The 16,662-nt window shown below is 43.5% G+C and overlaps 1 pseudogene; it reads left to right on the top strand.

Moving 5' to 3' along the window:
- The first annotated feature begins 2,108 nt into the window (after window positions 1-2,108).
- Window positions 2,109-16,662, top strand: part of LOC104137996 (transmembrane channel-like protein 1) — a 43,780-nt pseudogene continuing 29,226 nt past the window's right edge.

Consider the following 16,662-nt stretch of genomic DNA (forward strand, 5'->3'; position numbering starts at 1 on the left):
CAACTGTTTGTGCCTAGCTGTGCTCTCTTCCCAGCAGATGTCAGGGTGGTTGAAGTCTCCCATGAGAATAAGGGCCTGTGATCGTGGGGCTACTTCCAGCTGTCTGTTGAAGGCCTCATCGACTACTTCTTCCTGATCAGGGGGCCTGTAGCAAGCACCCACAACAGTGTCACCCAGGTTAGCCTGCCCTTTAATCCTTACCCATAAGCTCTACGACCTGCTCATCATCCACCCCCAGGCAGAGCTCCACACATTCCAGTTGCTCCCTCACATAAAGGGCAACTCCACCACCTCCCCTTCCTGGCCTGGCCTTCCTAAAAAGCCCATAGCCATCCATGGCAGCATTCCAGTCATGTGAACTATCCCACCATGTCTCTGCAACTGCAACGAGATCATGGCCCTGCGACCACACACAGATCTCTTAACTCTTCCTGCTTATTCCCCATGCTGCGTGCATTGGTGTACAGGCACTTCAGAGAGCCAATCGAGCATGCAGGTTTCTCAGGAGAGGTGGAAGAGGATCCTCCATAGCCATGTCCCATACACACTCCCCTGGCTGCATGCACCCACTGGAGGCATCCTGACTTGAGTGGTGTTTTACTGACTACCCTGTCTCTATAACACTCCCCTTCCCCCATCTTGCCTAGTTTAAAGCCCTCCTTACCAGGCTGGCCAACCTGCTGGCAAAGACATGCGTGCCCCGCTTGGTGAGGTGGATCCCATCTCTCCCCATCAGCTGTCGGTCTTCAAACAGGGTCCCATGGTCATAGAAACCAAAACCCTGTTGCCGACATCAGCGGCGCAGCCAGTTGTTAACTTGGAAAATCCATCTACTCCTCCTCCTGTCCTTTCCCCTCACAGGCAAGATTGAGGAGAAAACAACCTGGGCTCCCAGACCCTTGACCACCATTCCCAGAGCTCTGAAGTCCTGTTTGATGGTATCCAATTTGCCCTTGGTGTCAATTAGTGAAATTGTCCAATAACGTTTAAGGCACAGGGCAACAGTCGCAGTTACAAGCCTAACCAAAGGCATGCTGTAAATGAAGTTTTTGAAGCTGGTTACAACCTTTGGTTTGGTTGTAAAAATTAGTCACTGGATATGCTAACTATTGTGAGCCATCTTGTTGGGTCTCTCATCACTTCCCAGAAAAATTCAAAAGTGCTCAGAAGGCACCATTGATACTGTTTCTGTAGCTGGCAGTCTTCCTAAGAACTATTTCTTGTAAACCTGCAACTCCTTATTTTGTAAATGAAACAAATTTATTAAAAACATATGTTATGGTTTGACAAGGTCCATGGCAAGTTATCTTCTATTCTGAGAAAACACACACAATCCACATCTTTGTGGATTTTGGCATGTTATTAATGTGATAATACATTATCTTTCATGAGAAGAAAATATGTAAAAGCTTTGCTTTCAAGGATACTGCTTTCCCTTTGTTATGTACTGTTTGGTAGTTGGTTAATTATTGCTACTTTGGCAATGCATAGACAGAAATGTTTTGTTTCAGTAAAATCTTGTGCTAAAGAAGCCACAATAAGACTCAGGTCTCATTTTATTCAAATTGTGGTGTTTCTAGACGACTTGGAAGCTTGTTTCACTTCCCACCAGGCCAGAAGACATCTGGGCTGCTGCGCAGGCTCTAGAAAGAAGGAAGAAAAAAAAATCGGGATGGATAATTGTGAAACCAAAGACTCCTGGGGATTGTGGCAGGGCTCTGCGTGTCTAATGGCAGTGGATCCAGGCCTGGTGGGGGTCCAGCAGCGAGGTGAGACATTGGCCCGTGGCAGGGGATGAACCCTCACACACCTCATCCCACATCTGGATCAGGAATAGGAGGCACCGATTTTGATCGATTTCCCCTCGTTGCTGGCACTTTTTGTCTGTTTTGGAGGCAGGCTGCCGTCCGGCCGGCAGGACAGGGGCTGGCTTAGCCCCTGGCCCCAGCCAGGCCCCACTGCCACAGGGCGGCCTCCGCTGCTGCTGCCGCTGCCGCTGCCGCTGCCGCTGCCCCTCGGCGGGCACCGGCCCGACGGGAGGAGCCCTCCCGCGGCTGGAACTACTCCCCGCAGGGAAAGTAGCTTGCGGGGAGGAAAGGGGTGGGGAAATGGTGACAGATCCAGGAAGCTGCTATCGGTACCGAGAGACACTGAGGGGCGGCAGCTGGCAGCCTCCTCAGCCCCGGCGCCGCGATGGGCTCTCCGCAGCACCCGCCGCTCGCCCACGTCTTCAGGGGCACCTTCGTGCACTCCCGCCGCGTCGCGCCCATGGAGATCCTCCACGGCCACCTGCTGGGGGTGGACGAGAGCGGAAAGTGAGCGGGGGCGGGCCGCAGGGGACGGGGCTGCGCGGGGCCAGGGAAGCCCCGGGCGGGGGGCGTCGAGGGACGGGGGGGAGCTCGTGGGGTGGGGCCGCGCCTGTGAGGAGGCGCCGGGGCGGGAGAGGGGCAGAAAATGGAGGGCGGGCGCGGAGATGTGGGAGGCGCGGGGGCAGCGCCGCTCGCATGGCGGGGCACGACCCCGGGGCGGCAGGGCGAGAGGTTTGGGGGCGGTTTGCCTGGGGCGAGGGGGGCCACCCGACGCCGAGGGGGCAGCGCGGACCCTCCGGGGCGGGCAGCGGCCCTGCCGGGACCCCCCGGGACGGGCTGAGGCACCCTCGCGAAACCGAAACGTTGGGGAAATCCTGCCCGTCGCTGCCGTCCTGGGGGCAGCGCTGAGCGCAAGGTGCTGCCTCGGCGGTGGTTCCCAGATGCTTGGCTCTCCCCCCAAACGCTGATATTCCCCTGCTTCTGGCTGAAAAGCTCATTTTCAGTCTTGAATCCGTGTCCTCCCGTGGGTAAGAAAAAAGGTCGTCTCATTCACGTTTACTGTAGCTCTTTAGGGAGAAAATTGAAAATTTTCTCACTTAAAATACTTGGTGGCTACAAGGGGAGAGAGCCATGGAGAAAGAATTTTATGGTTTGTAGGAGTTAGAGGTAATTGGTACATCCGTGTTATCTCCTTGGCATCATTCTGCAGATAACCTAAACCTGTTCTTGAAATGCTTTAAATTATTTTCAAAACACTGGTACATTTGGACCATAAGCCTTTCTTTCAGTTTTGCAAATGGATTTTTCATTCTCGGTAATAAATATCAAAGTAGTACAAAATATTGTAAATAATTGCAGTATACATTCTATACTCATATGCTGCCTTCTGAGGCTTTTTTTCTCTCTTGTCACAAGAGAAAATATGGAGTAAGCCTATAAAGAATTATGAAGATGAAAGGTAACGATTTGGCTTGTTAGTCGTATGAGCTAAATTTAAAATGAGCATTACATTGATTCTGATAGGGAAGCTATATCATTCTCGTAACAATATCACAGTTTCACAGGGCACGTTGTATAGGTAGGTTGGTAATTCCCTGAAGACTCAATAATATATATAGCTACCCTCTATATACCCAATATATAATCAAAAATTTCATGTTATTTTCTTTTTGGTGGCTAAACAGCTATGTTAGGCTTCAGTAGCATTTGGAAGATGCCTAAAGCACACTTTGAATTTTGGACCCCTTAAAGTGTTTGCTTTCACCATCCATACAGGTCAGTGAGGGCCTGTTTCCAGGTGGCTCATGACACTTACGGCGCATGAGGAGTCTATTACAAGGCATTGCAAAGTCTATGAAAAGCTATATCTTGACTTATGGGAGGTGAATAAAACCTTACAAAGCTATGTATTGGCTGATTTTCAACTAAAAAACAATAGAGCTGAATGAATAAAGGGTTTGATATCTGTAATTCAAATGTAGGAGGCAGAAACTCACCCTGTCCAGCTCTCTAAAGGAATTTTCTGGAAAAGAATCACTGCTCTGTGTCCTTGGGAAATCAAGTTTTTCTTGAAAAACAGACACCTTAATAGGCTGTAGCCTAGTGATTTGTGCTTTCAGTCAGCCACTCTCTCCCTTTCTCCTAGTGAACAAGGATTCACTGGATATTCTTTTCTCTGCATAAACTGGCACATTCCCACAGAGTAGTTTAAAAAGTTATTTTCCAGTAAAACACTTGACCAAAAATAAAATTCCCACCAGAAGGGAGTAACAGGGAGTTTCTTCTCTTTTTAATGCAAATTATTGACGTTTTACTATTTCAGTGCAATGAATTTTGGCACCATTTGGCCTATTATTTGTAGCTTTACCTCATACAGAATTTCCATTAGCATCACTGAAGAGTTGGCTATACAGGGACATGATGGGTAGAAAATTGCTTATCTTTATTGTCCAAATATACACCAAAACTATTTCAGTATTACTCCCAAAGGACTAAATTTAACTAGACAGGTATTGTTCTGGTGCCTCATGTTGCTGACTCTGTCATGGGGAACTATTGCATGAGCTCTTACAGGGTGAACAGTGAGCTTTTGTGAACAGGCAGATGCTGTTCCCTCGTATGTGTCTTGGTCTCTCCTCAAAATGGCAGGAGCATATAATTAGCGCATGGTAACACTGCACAGTTCAACATGGACATATTTGGCTGGTAAAGGCCCCAGACCAAAGTGCTGGTCCTCTGTGTTTTGCCAGTAGTTTAAAAGGCAATTTTAGGAAAGGAAGCATTGTTGTCAGGTATGAGACCCAAGTTATCATAAGTTAACAAAACCTGGGTTTTATTGAACAGTTGCAGTGTGGTATGGTTCTTGAGGAATTGCTTTTAGAAAGAATAGTATTCAGGGTAAAGAAAATAGAGCCAACTGCAAAATGTGAATTATCATTGAAATGTTGGAATAATTAGTAAAATGTTAAGTAAATGGAACAAATATTAAGATAAAAGCTGCTGTTGTTCAAGGCTTGAGAAGAGCAAGAGTTATAGAGTTAATATTGTTAAGTATTGCCAAGCATAGGTGTTTGGCTTAAGCCAGCTAGGATAGCCAGTGACATGTTGCACTCAGTTGCAGTTATGGCTGTACAGAGGGAGGTAGCAAGGTACCAGCATCCATGTGGAGTTCATTGCTTGGTCCTTCTCAGCAGGTTGTTGGGCTGTTCGTTCGGCAGGCATGTCTATTAAACGATCCTGTCTTTCATCTAGACTCATGTTCCAGTTTGGGGAATCAGACAAGCGATGGACATCATGTCTTTAATAGCAAAATTCCTGAACATGGTAGCCTCATTAAACAGTGGCAGCAACCCAGTGAGGCCAAAAATAGGACATCCATCATGGTCAGTGACAGAAGAGAGCTGCATGTTAGTGCTGGCAGCTAATAACTGTGGGGTTAGAGAGGGATGAGAAGGACGTGGGAGGGGAGAGAAGGATGAAGCATTTACTCATGTTCATTTAGGGGCCTCGTGGTCAGACACAACATAAATACAGGCACTGCTAGATCCAAAAAAGGCATGTTCCTTTGGCCAATATCATTCACTTTCCACTCTTAGGGTAGCAAAGTTATTTACAGGGTGATGATTGGAGGCACTCAAGTTTCACTGTAGTGGATGCATATTTGACTAGGCAAGCTACAAATTATGGCAGGGGTTTGTGCATCTCTTGGAATAAAAAAGGGCTGAGCTGGGCACCAGGGTAGGGAGATCTCAACTCTTCATCTTTGAATCCTTTAGCCCCATCGCATGGGTGACACTGAAGTCCACATCAGAACTGATCAAAGTGTTTGGGCGCTGGTGTTAGCACCCATCGATCTACCTGCTCTTTGTGATATGCCTAGCCCCAAGTGCTGGTTATTGCCCTTGGCTTCCTTCTTCATAACCTGAAGGTCTTAGCCTTGCCTGTGCACTTTTCCCAGTCTTTGGTGACTCTGGCATAGAGTTTGCTCTCGCCTTTATGGTGTTAAGGTCCAGAACTAATTCGAATGCCTTGAATGTACAAGCAATCGCTCAGGAAAATGTCCAAGTCTGGGATCTCAAAGACCTTAAAGCACGCAAGGTTAGAAAAGTGGCCAGGACAAATGCCTCCTAAAGCAATGGAGAATATCTCTTGGATGACCAAGCAGTTCTATTGGGAAGGGGTTAAGAATAAACAAAACCAAGCTTGTTATGTTTGAAAAGAGTGTAGATGTCTAGCTGATTCACCCACAGCTACATCTGACAATAATGGAACAGGTGTCAGGTTTAGAATTTGTTTCATGTGTTCAGCTCCCCTGAAACATATTTTCTTAATGCCTCCATGATTTAAATGTTTCATTTATTTGAGCCTTAAGAGTATATAATATCCACTTCTTTTCCATGGCAACGTCTGTTTCCAGCTTTTGCCATCTAGTATTTCATGTTTGTCTTTTTTTTTCTTTTCTCTCTTTTTTGTTCAGCAGCTCTAACATTAGTCATTCTGCATCCATTTTGATTTCAGTATCTGAGTGGCATTTTCTTTATTGCTCATCAAAAATTTCAGTAGATCTGTATTCTAATCCTTTTGCAGATATGCAACTAATTGAACTGGCTGAAGAGTCTAAATATTCCTCTTTAAAAGAAGAGATGTACTGCTTTATGTGAAATATTAATGGACTACAATATTTTTGCAATTATTGCTAATATGGTATTTACTTGCATGGTATGGTTTTAATAAATTTTTTTTCTGACTAAAAATTTTAAAACATCTGCTCTTAAGATAATGTAATACAATCAAAAAAGCTATACCTGCACTTAAAAAACTAGGCAGCCAAAATCTTTTTATTGTCTAGTTTAGTAAATAACCTTTATTTATGTTCCCTTATATAAAAAAATAGAAAGTAGAAAAGGTAATATAATGCACATATAACAAAACAGCAGTGTAAATAGCTGCTAAATATGCTAAACAGTGCTCTTCTGTTCCTCTTGACCTTCCTCCTAAGTTCCTTCCTATTGTTTTTTACAACTATTTCATCTTGCTTTTACATGTTTTTTTAATTACTGCCTTAGAAGCTGCAGTCATGAAGGTGATACAGACCCTCAATCTGGGAATCTTTATAGAAGCAGAAGGATGTCTGTAGCAGTAAGATGATTCCTTTAAACTTAGAGGAACAAGATCTTCATGACCATACCAAGGGAGTTAGAAGACCATAAGCTGGTTTCGGGCAGAAATTATGGTTAGACAAGAACTTAGAGTTCTGAAAGCCCAGAATATAAAGTCTTTGGTTAAGGGGTCTTCCTCTACTCTATGAAATGTAATGGAAACCTGATCCTACCCGGAGCCTCTGGCAAGCGTTCTGATACAAATAAATAAAAATCATAGTTGTTTGATTGTTTTTATGGTTTCTAATGATTATTCCTGCATTCTTAGACTCCCCACTCTTTGTTTCTTGAAGAATTGTCATGCCTAGTGTTGCCAGATGAGAGAATTAAAAAGTTTAGAATTCATCTGCTGAGAATCATGAAGTAGATAAAAACACCATGAAATTTAAAAATGAACAAGCGTACTAAAATTGTGAGTTGGCAACAGGAATTTAGCAGCTATAGAATTTATGTCCTCTAGAAGTCACACGGGGCTGAATTAGGCTTTAGATTGTAGTTTTTTGAAATAAATAAAAATCTTAGCCATACTTTTAGTCCATTCAGTAAAGTTAACAGATTATTTGCATTTTCTCACTCAATTTATTTCATCCTCCTAGGCAGTTAAAAAATAAAAAAGCTATATTAATGACATGAATGGAAAATTAGAAAATGGCCTAGCAATAACATCCACCAGCTCCCTCAGCACTCATGGGTGCATCCCATCAGGGCCCATGGACTTGTGGATGTCAAGTTTGGACAAATGATCTCTAACCCGATCCCCCTCAACCAAGTCTTCCTTTCTCCAGACTTCCTCTCTTGTCCCCAGGGTCCAGGATTCCTGAGGGCTGGCCTTAGCAGTAGAGACTGAAGCAAAGAAGGCATTCAGCAACTCTGCCTTCTCTGTATCCCTCATCACCAGGGCACCCGCCCCATTCAGCAGCAGGCCCTAGTCTACTGATGTATTTGAAGAAGCCCTTCTTGTTGTCCTTGACATCCCTTGCCAGATTAAGCTCCAAATGGGCCTTGGCCTTCCTTGTCGCATCCCTGCATACTCTGACAACGTCCCTATATTCCTCCCAAAGGGCCTGTCCCTGCTTCCACCTCCTGTACACTTCCTGCTTCTCTTTGAGTTTTGCCAGGAGCTCCTTGCTCATCCATGCAGGTCTCCTGCCCACTTTGCTGGACTCCTTGCTCAGAGGGATGCACTGCTCTTGAGCCTGGAGGAAGTGATGCTTGAATATTAACCAGCTCTCCTGGACCCCTCTTCCTTCTAGGGCCCTACCCCATGAGATTCCTCCAAGTAGGTCCCTGAAGAGGCCCAAGTCTGCTCTCCTGAAGTCCAGGGTTGCGATCCTACTTATTGCCCTGCTCCCTCCTCCCAGGATCCTGAACTCCACCATCTCATGGTCACTGCAGCCAAGGCTGCCCCCAACCTGCACATCTCCAACCAGCCCTTCCTTGTCTGTTAGCACAAAGTCCAGCAGCACACCTCTCCTCATTGGCTCCTCCATCACCTGTGACAGGAAGTGATCATCAATGTTCTCCAGGAACCTCCTGGATTGCTTGTGCCTTGCTGTGTTGTTCCTCCAGCAGATGTCAGGGTGGTTCAAGTCCCCCATGAGAACCAGGGCCTGTGATCGTGGGGCTACTTCCAGCTGTCTGTTGAAGGCCTCATCTACTTCCTCCTCCTCCTCAGGGGGCCTGTAGCAAGCACCCACAACAGCGTCACCCAGGAGTGCCATGTCTCTCTTGTACTGGGGAGCCCAGAACTGGACACAGGACTCCAGGTGGGGCCTCCCCAGGGCTGAGTAGAGGGGCAGGATCATCTCCCTCCACCTGCTGGCAACACTCTGCCTCATGCAGCCCAGGATACCCTTGGCCTTCCTGGCCCCAAGGACACACTGCTGGCTCATGGTCAACTTGTTGTCCACCAGCACTCCCAGGTCCTTCTCGGCAGAGCTGCTCTCCAGCAGGTCAGCCCTCAGCCTCATCGACAACTTCTTCCTGATCAGGGGGCCTGTAGCAAGCACCCACAACAGTGTCACCCAGGTTAGCCTGCCCTTTAATCCTTACCCATAAGCTCTACGACCTGCTCTTCATCCACCCCCAGGCAGAGCTCCACACATTCCAGTTGCTCCCTCACATAAAGGGCAACTCCACCACCTCCCCTTCCTGGCCTGTCTTTCCTAAAAAGCCCATAGCCATCCATGGCAGCATTCCAGTCATGTGAGCTATCCCACCATGTCTCTGTAACTGCAACGAGATCATGGCCCTGCGACCACACACAGATCTCTTAACTCTTCCTGCTTATTCCCCATGCTGCGTGCACTGGTGTACAGGCACTTCAGAGAGCCAATCGAGCATGCAGGTTTCTCAGGAGAGGTGGAAGAGGATCCTCCATAGCCATGTCCCATACACACTCCCCTGGCTGCGTGCACCCACTGGAGGAATCCTGACTTGAGTGGTGTTTTACTGACTACCCTGTCTCTATAACACTCCCCTTCCCCCATCTTGCCTAGTTTAAAGCCCTCCTTACCAGGCTGGCCAACCTGCTGGCAAAGACATGCGTGCCCCGCTTGGTGAGGTGGATCCCATCTCTCCCCATCAGCTGTCGGTCTTCAAACAGGGTCCCATGGTCATAGAAACCAAAACCCTGTTGCCAACACCAGCGGCGCAGCCAGTTGTTAACTTGGAAAATCCATCTACTCCTCCTCCCGGCCTCCCCCCTCACTGGCAGGATGGAGGAGAAAGTGACCTGGGCTCCCAGACCCTTGACCACCATTCCCAGAGCTCTGAAGTCCTGTTTGAGGGTACCCAATTTGCCCTTGGTGTCATTAGTGCCCACATGGAAGAGCAGCAGAGGGTAATAGTCCAATGCACGGACAAGCCTTGGCAGTCTTCCCATGACATCTCTTATTCGAGCCCCTGGCAGGCAGCAAACCTCTCTGGACAAGAGGTCAGGTCAGCAGAGAGGTGCCTCTGTCCCCTGCAGCGGGGAGTCACCCACAGCAATCACTCGCCGCTTCTGCTGGATGTTCCCACATGGCATGGGGTCTGCCAGGCCAGTTGCCTCCCTTGGAGCCATGCCCAGCTCCTCCTCAGCCTGGAGGACGCTAAACCTGTTCCTCAAAGGCAAGTCTTCAGGAAGAGCAAGAGCCTTTCTCCTCATACAAGAAGTGACCAGTTTCCAGCCTTCATCTTCTATGGAATCATGACTTACTGTTTCACATGGCACAGAGCCCACCCGCATCTCCACTGCTGTGGAGGGTTGGTGAGACTCCTGAACCTGTAGGGTCTCTGAGAATATCCTATCTCTTGCTCATCTTCTCAGATGCCACATAGCCTGCTTACTTCCTCCCATAGCTCCTTGACCTGGCAATACAACTCATCAACCACAGCACACCTTCTGCAGGGGAAGCTGACTGTCAGCCCAGGCCTGACACCTGCAGGGCTGCATCCACTGCCAGAAGGTCTGTCTGGGTAGAAGCCTCTGACACAACAACTCCAACAGCTACTGGGGAACACACTCTGCAGCATGTCATAACCATACCCAAGGAAGCATACACTACTATGACTGGAGACAAAGGGGCCTTCTTGCACCCTGCTGCACAAACTGCTGCCTCTGTTCACTGCACTTCAGGAGCTGTGCTCTGGGCCTGGCTCTTATATAGGCCTCTCCCTAGCACTGACTCACAGGGTGCTTGACCCACCCTAATCAAGGGCCAGCTGGAACAAAGGCCCCAACTCCCTCTGATCAGGGGCAACCAACAGAGCTTGTTAGCAGCAGCTCCACCTAGCTAGAGCTTCCCAGGAGACATTAAGGTCTCCTGTAGCTGTCCTTGCCTAGCTCTTCTTCCCTGTCAGCAGCAAGCGCCCTCTAGTTCCTCAGAGGGTCCCCAGAAAGCCCCCCCAAGTTCCAGCAAGGTTCTCAGAAGTTCTAAGCAGAGCCCAGACACTGCTGCACAAACTGCTGCGTCTGATCGCTGCCTTTGGGAGCTGCACTAGTAGAGGGATTATCTCTGACTTGACAGAGCACAGTGACTTGAAAGATATTTTAATACTCTGAGGGATCCAAAAGCCTTTCCAGAACTGCACTGGCAGTACAGAAACCCAGGTTAACATGGAATTATAAGATGCTGTAATAAACATAAAGATGCAAAAAGCAAACTATTGAATCTGAGTGTGTCCTGATCAGTGTAGGTGTTCTACTAGTAATTAGCAAAAAATTTGTTCTTTAATAATATTTCCCTTTAATAATTTTCCCTTATAGAAGCAAATACTATTATCAGTGATGTGTATGCACATCTCTAAAAGTTAGCCTGATATGAATGAAAATGAGATATATTGATTACCAAATCAAGACATTTTGAATACTGTTTACATTTATCATCTATTAATATTTCATTTTCACCTTAACAAGAATTGCAAATGAGGTTTTGCAGATAACACCATGACTTGTTTCAGATATAGTAAGAGCTACAATAAATCAAATGCGTGTCTTGTAATAATATACAAGGATGTTAATCTATTGGCATTACAATCTAAAGGATTTATTTTAAGAAATGCTAACAATAGAAGGGAAGTGAATGACTTTTAACTCAGGAGAGCCTCAGCTTACTGTATTAGTGTTAAAATGCTCAAATCTATATATCAATTACATTTTCACTGAACGCTGTGTTTGACTTGAATTCATTATGTCCAGCCAGAGCTTTGCCACTGCTGGGCATGTGCGGAGCTGTCCTTGTAAAGGTTTTTGAATATGGTGTTCTTCTAGGATGGTGAATTCTTGCTGTAACCTGAAGATTATCAAGAAGCTTTAGCTATTTTGATTACTTTTAGATACCAGAAATTGGCTATATTTGACCATACACCAGTAAATTATTTCGAAAAATCAACAATCTGACCCAAAGAAGAGAGGGTCATTCACATTAAGGTTTTTAAAAAAGGGAATAAACTTTAAATTGCTGAAAAAGATGATACACTTACATTGCAATTTTTATAGCCATGAAGTCTAGGCAGTAAAAAAAATGTGCATACAGAATAGTCATCCAATAAAATGCAGCTACCTGTTGAATAATGTATATCACCTGTGAACAGCAAACAGCATTTATAGACACAGTAGTGTGGGGAGAAAGTGTATGAGAATGTTATACCAAACAGGATATGCAAGGAAATTTTAGAAATGTGGAAAACAAGTTACTAATCTGATATTTTTGTTGAAATTACTTTCATACTTTTCATACTTTCATACTTTGTGAAAAAAATTTTGTAAAACAAAATATATTTGTCTTTACACCAAAAAGTATGTGGATGAAAAAGTTTTGACTCATTAAACTGTAGATGGAGTGCCCATGAAGAGTTTAAAGATAAGAGATTTGAAAATCAACATGAAATAGTCAAAGAAGTCATTTAAAAAACTTCAAAAGGAGAATTTTTCTATCCTTTGAGATTTATTATAGGGATGCTGTTTCGAATGCATGGAAATGCATGTTTCAACTCATTGCTATTGGCAGAATTTCTGGTTATGTGCATGTTTAACAGGCAGATGATGTTACCTAATTATTTTTTTTTTGGCTTTTCAGGGCTTTGCACAGTATTCTGTGCTCTTTTATGGTTATTACAATAACCAGAGGACAATTGGATGGCTAAAGTTCAGGATAGCTCTTTCCTATTTCCTTGTTGGAGTTGGGACTATTGGCTACAGCTTTATGATTGTCATTCGAACGTAAGTTCTCTTTGGCTCTGGAGTAAAGCACATGTTAAAAGAAAGATAATTCCAGTGTCGACTACTGAGAATTTCTATTAAACAAAAAAACATGGAATATGTAAAGGCTTTGTGTCCTATGGCAGACAAAATAATCTCCAACAGTGTTTTCCTCAAGAAAACTATATTTAATATAATGTTAACAACATAATATTAAAAATAGTAGGAAGCATATGGGTAAGTGAAACAGGGCTTAGGCAGTACAATTGGTGAGACATTAGCCTTTTGGTTCTTGCATTCTGGGCTTGAATTTTGTCCTAGGATCAGAATTAAAAAGAATACTTATTCAGTCATACTTTATAGCCAGTTTCACTATTGGAATAAACTGTGGTAATTCTGCTAGTTTCAGAGGAGATATGTCGCTAGTGAATATAATCTTTAATATCCTTAGTTCAAGTGAGACAACCACCTATCACAATAAATGCAGTTTGGTGGTAAGGTGGCTTTAGAATATGCCTAGGGTGAAAAAAAATCAGAACATTGAAGGTTAAGATTCAAGGACACTTGTGAATATAGAGTAGAAAATTGCAGACAATCTATTTGCACTGTAGTGTGCTGAAGCCAGTATTTTTCACTTTCATGAGCGTTAGATTAATTCATGTTCTATTTTTCAAATAATTCATGGTTTCCTGCTTAGGGCAAGAGACAATTTGGAAGGAAAAAAATGTTTTCAATTACACGTGTATATTTGGAGAAAGAACAACCTACTTCAGAGCAAAAGTCATTGGTTTAGCTGGAGAATGTCTTTTAAAATATTTCTTCGATAGCTTAGCTGTGAAGGTTAGAAATGGCTTAGTCTCAGAGAATTATATTTCAATGACTGCCACCCAGACCAGGAAAAAAAATCCTTCCAGCAGAGAATCCCTAAGGCCCAAACAAAGGAAATACCCTTGGGAAAACCTATACTGTATGTACTGACTTTCCATCTGGCCACATAACACGAGTGCTGATCTATATTTAGGTAATCTTAAGAGCAGTTCTTAAAATCTTCTGCCCGTTGCCATTTCCCCAGAAAGCAGCACAGTTGGCACACAGGCTAAAAGGCAGTATACCAGGGAGTGCTAACGTTGTCCTGTGCATGATTGAGACCTGGGAAAGGGGATGTCTGCATGCAAGAGGGAGCAAGAAGTACAAGGAGTATTACTATGTTTGGGGAAAACATTTAGATTTAGGGCTCCTCTCTGCAACCCTTCCAGTGCATAGTATAAAGCGGAAATATTTCTGGTCTCAAAGTTATCCGTTTTAATTCCAAGGGAGGTCTACTGACTCCATCACCCTGCATGACTCCTTCAGGCACTCCTGTTGCTGCTGTCTTTCCACCTGCGCGTAGCCTCGCTGCAAAGAGCCCTCATCACGCTGTGTCCTCGACTCATCACAGAGACGTCGTTTCGAGAAACTGAAATGAAGGAAGTTTTGAAGAAGGTTTTAACTCCTTTCTCTGCTTAAACCTCAGTAATTGTTAATATAAACCCATTAGTTGGAATTAATTTTATTTAACTGAGGGCAACATTTAGATTCCATGTTGTTCAGATCAGATGTTGTGAAATATGATTTTAGAGAGCATTTCCCTGAATATTTCCAAATAAAAAGGGCATCTTTATATCCAAAAATGATAGAAGGTATGACGTATGAAACAATTTAAGATGGAGCAGTGTGCTGGAGAATCTGAACACTGAATATGTACCTAACATATCTAGTCTCATTCTCAAAATTACCTACCTAAGTTATACTATCTATATACACTAACACCCAGTTATACTGCCATGCTGAATGGCAATAGTAAACACAAATATGCAGTTAAATATCCAAATTCCTGTTATACACTTGTCAACCGTCATTTTGGCCTGGTTCTTTCTAAGAAATAGATTTTCTAACCACTGGATTGTTTGCTATTTTGCTAGAAACTCTTGAGAAGGAAATATCTTAGTCTAGAAAGCAGCAGTGGGGCAGATCCCCCCAGTACCCTTTCATGATCCTTGTCCCTTCCATATTTAAGCAGTAACAACAAAAATAGTGGCATGGGTTTATGCCAGCTCAGGATTGGTTGTATTATTTACTTATTGTTCTCTGACTATATTTGAGAATATATATTTCACTGGGATGTTAGAAACATGATGTTTAGAACATATTGGTTTTAATAACATAACTCTGCTGCATTAGTCAACTTTAAAAAGTTGCATTTTCCTGAGCAATAAATCAATGCAGAACCAGGGCTAAATGGTTTATACTCTACCAATATATTCCACCCTTGTGCTTAATGAGTTGAATTAAATGATAAAATATGCAGACAACTGTTATTGCATGAATTATTGTTTTATATATAATATGTGCACTTCATGTGTGTGTGAGTGTATATATAATATATACATACAATTTTTTTGTGTATATATATATATGCAAAATGCATGTTATTACACCTTGAAATAGAGAATTTAGTAGTCTAGATAAAGTCAAATCACTGAGGAAATAATTTGGTGTTTGTGGATACTGTTATAAATCTTATTTATAAGTGCATAGGAGATGAAAGGCAAGATAGAAAGCCATATTAGTGATTTCTTGGTTTAGTATGACCAGCTTTTGTTCTGGCTAGGTATTTTAGATTTATTTTTTTCTCTTTGTGAAGTCTCTAATCATATCTACAGCAGTTCAGGATGTTCTGCAGCTTTCTATTTGAGAGATCTTGACATCGTTTTCTATTGAGTTTCTCATCCAGCAGAGTTTCTCTGCAGTGCTAATGAAAGAAGCACATAAAAATGTGTGTGGTGATGACATGAATTGTCTAAAAAAATGAAAATCCTTTCTCCATCTTTCTCCATTCTAGTTTCAAACTGAACTTTCTGGATTTAGTATAACATGACTGACAGCAATAACAATGTAGTTCTTTAAGAACAAAGTTAGAATTTCAGGAGCAATTTGGAAATTAAGCTCAGATAGCAAAACTAGTTCTAATAGGGCCTTTTTGTGTCTTTCTGGCTTTTGTAGAATGGCAAGAAATGCAAATGAAGATGGTGGTGGGGATGATGCTAGTTTTAATTTCAGCTGGAAAATGTTCACAAGCTGAGACTACTTTATTGGCAATCCTGAGACAGCAGATAAGAAGTTTGCTTCCATCACAACAAACTTTAAGGTAAAATAGAGTTCACTAAGGAGAGGTAAGCTGATTTGTCTTTCACAGTGAGGCGAACCAGACAGAACTAATGTCGAATATTAACTGTGTCTGGGATATAGGTGCTTAAATTCGAATTGGGCAGCTATATATCTTTGTGGGTCTGGCTCTTTGTGCCTTGCCATCGTAACTCTTTCATTATGGTTGTGGAGGAAAAAGCATTAGTAGCATCCTTTGTGTCCTCTGTGACTGCAGTATTAGTTTTAGCAAAATGATTCTACTGTAAAATAATGTTTCCTTTTCCTCATCTTTGATGGCTTCCAGTTTCTATGATGTTTATATCTGATTTTTGTTTTTAATGCTAGTGACATTTTGCCAAGCTGACATTATCATCTTCTCTTTCTATTCTGAAGACATATCATTCGACAGCAATATCATTGTCTAAAAAGGGCTATTCATCATGTCAAAAGAATTTGCCTCAGAATTTTGAGTCTATACTTTCACTTCAATAAGAAAAAAGGGTTGCCTTCCTTGCATAAGAGAAAATTTTTATTTTCAGATGAATTATGAAACATAGCTCAGTCTGCAGTGCAATACAAGGCATTCTCAGTCTTCTCAGTTTTAGGCTATGATGATTTCAGCAGTCACTCTGTGAGGAATGAGGGGCAGGATGTGAGGTGCACCACAGTGAAAACGGTGGAGAGTAGGTACATACTCTGTTGATGGTTGAAGAAAGTGCTTCTGTACCAGGGTCACTGGGACATGCCAGAGCAATTTCTAAATAATGTACAGGTAATACTCCAGCAGGGTGTTACCAGGCAATGAGTAAGTGTGACTTGCGGTGAC

This window comes from Struthio camelus, chromosome W (assembly GCF_040807025.1).
Source record: "Struthio camelus isolate bStrCam1 chromosome W, bStrCam1.hap1, whole genome shotgun sequence".
NCBI lineage: Eukaryota > Metazoa > Chordata > Aves > Struthioniformes > Struthionidae > Struthio > Struthio camelus.